This window comes from Callionymus lyra, chromosome 11 (genome assembly GCF_982586985.1).
Source record: "Callionymus lyra chromosome 11, fCalLyr1.hap1.1, whole genome shotgun sequence".
In the NCBI taxonomy this organism is placed as follows: Eukaryota; Metazoa; Chordata; class Actinopteri; order Syngnathiformes; family Callionymidae; genus Callionymus; species Callionymus lyra.
Window position 1 is genome coordinate 1,057,501 of NC_141828.1, and position 2,469 is coordinate 1,059,969.

The following is a 2,469-nucleotide window of genomic DNA, read 5'->3' on the forward strand; positions in this document are numbered from 1 at the left end:
ATAAAACACAAGGAATACAACAAACACATTTGTTTTCAGGACTTAAGGTTGCCTCGACCCAGAGACAATACAAGGGTTAAAAAATATATATTTTGAGCATTTGAGTGACAGGGAAAAATCATCAAAGGACAAAAAAACTAAAATCTTGTTAAGCATTGAACGAGTGATTGATAACTTTATATAAAATGTATATAAATCTAGTGTCAGAAACATTTGCGACTTGATTGATGTAATAGTTTTACTCTGATCTGATGAAGGTATAAATACAGTCCAATCAAAGAAACTAACACAACAATATTCAACACTTAATGTTGTTCTCTATACTTTTGTTAATTATGTTAAAAAACAATTAATAACTTAATGAGGAAACTTTTCTTCTTATTCAATAAAGGTTTGATTTTACACAATAATGAGTTGAAATAAAAAAAAAAAGAAGCTTTTCTCAGGGATTTTAAGGTGAAATTGAAAAAAAAGATGCACGACATCAATAAATAACATATTAAATCCTAAGAGGATTAAATAACTCAAAGGAACTTGTATTAAACGTCATGATGGTCTGTATTATCAACACTTTATTTGATGGTGAATCTTCATTTTCCACTCGTTTCTAGACTCTTACAGATCAACTGAACACGTCTGCTTCACTCGTGGCTCGACTAAACACAACAGCAATCGTTTTGTGTTTATTAACAGGAACTTTTCTGGTCATTTATCAGTTTTTTTATCAATTAAAATGCAGCGAAACTTAAACCTTCTTGTGACTGTTGTCTAAAGATCCAGTTTCTCGGCTCACGTTTTGATAATCATGATTTTTTTTAATTTATGGAATCTTTCATTTATTTTCCATATTGACTGAGTTCATCTTTTAAATGTAGTTCAAAAGTTTGATAAAAAATAACAGAATATACTTAAGTTACACATGTTGATCTTTTTCTCGTTTTCAGTTGCAGCCTTTTCTTTGTTTCCTTCAAATGTGTGTTTTGTTCTTTTGTTCTTTGCTCAGGTGTTCGTCGAGGAGGACGAGGCTTGATTCCTCCGGTCGACGCCCACAGAGTCCTTCCCTCCCGGGGCACACATGACAGGAAGTGAGCCAGATGGCACCGTGAAGGTCTGCAGCAGGTGACCTGGTCTCTGGAGAGAGGAGGAGGAGGAGAGGAGGAGGAGAGGAGGTGAGAGAGGAGGAGGAGAGGAGGAGAGGAGGAGAGGAGAGGAGGAGAGGAGGAGGAGAGATGAGGAGAGGAGGAGAGGAGAGAAGAGGAGGAGAGAAGAGGAGAGAGAGGAGGAGAGAGAGGAGGAAGAGAGAGAGGAGGAGAGGAGGAGGAGGAGAGGAGGAGAGGAGGAGGAGGAGAGGAGGAGGAGAGGAGGAGGAAAGGAGGAGAGAAGATGAGGAGAGGAGGAGAGAGAGGAGGAGAGAAGAGGATGAGAGAAGAGGAGGAGAGAGAGGAGGAGAGGAGGAGAGAAGAGGAGGAGAGAAGAGGAGGAGAGAAGAGGAGGAGAGAGAGGAGGAGAGGAGGAGAGAGAGGAGAGAAGAGGAGGAGAGAAGAGGAGGAGAGAAGAGGAGAGAGAGGAGGATAGAGAGGAGGAGAGGAGAGGAGGAGAGAAGAGGAGAGAGAGGAGGAGAGAAGAGGAGGAGAGAAGAGGAGAGAGAGGAGGAGAGAGAGGAGGAGAGAAAGTAGGGAGTGAGAGGTGGGGAGAGGGGAGGAGAGAAGAGGAGGAGAGAGAGTATGGAGTGAGATTAAGCAAAGGAGGTGGAGAGAAGAAAGATGTGAGGAGCAGCAACTAATCCTCTCATACATCAGTGTTAGCTTCGTTCCACTCCACGAATCAGGAGCTTAAAGATTGTGATTTATCGTCTAAATATTCTAATCCTCTCTTCAATTACTCAAATATTTCTCTTCTTCAAATTGATCGATGGATCATCAGTTCCTTGAAAGGTCTTCAATATCCTGAGATCACGTCATAGAACAACAATTAAGGAAAGATAAAGGACACACTGACAAAGATAAAGGACACACTGACAAAGATAAAGGACACGAGCGGCTGGAACAGACTGTACTTTGTGATGCTGTGAGAAATAACATGAAACTTCAAGAATGAATCAGATTCACGTCTATTCAAGGTCAAAGTCTCATGAACCTGCAGGTGTTGCCATCAGTCCAAGTCATTAGAGGATCAGGAGTGATGCAGAGGAAACAAGAGTGAAGAGAATGATAAAATAAAATGTATAAATTAAATAAAAATAAATGTAATCCTTCAAAACGGCTGCAGTGTTTTTCACGGAACTCTTCGGCTACGAAGCTAAACCTGGAAGATGAAATAATATGTACTTCTCAGTGAAGCTAAGCAAGTGCTGAAGATAAGGGTCTTACCCTAGCCCTAGCCCAAGCCCTAGACCCAGCCCTAGCCCTAGCCCTAGCCCTAGCCCTAGCCCTAGCCCTAGCCCTAGCCCTAGCCCTAGCCCTAGCCCTA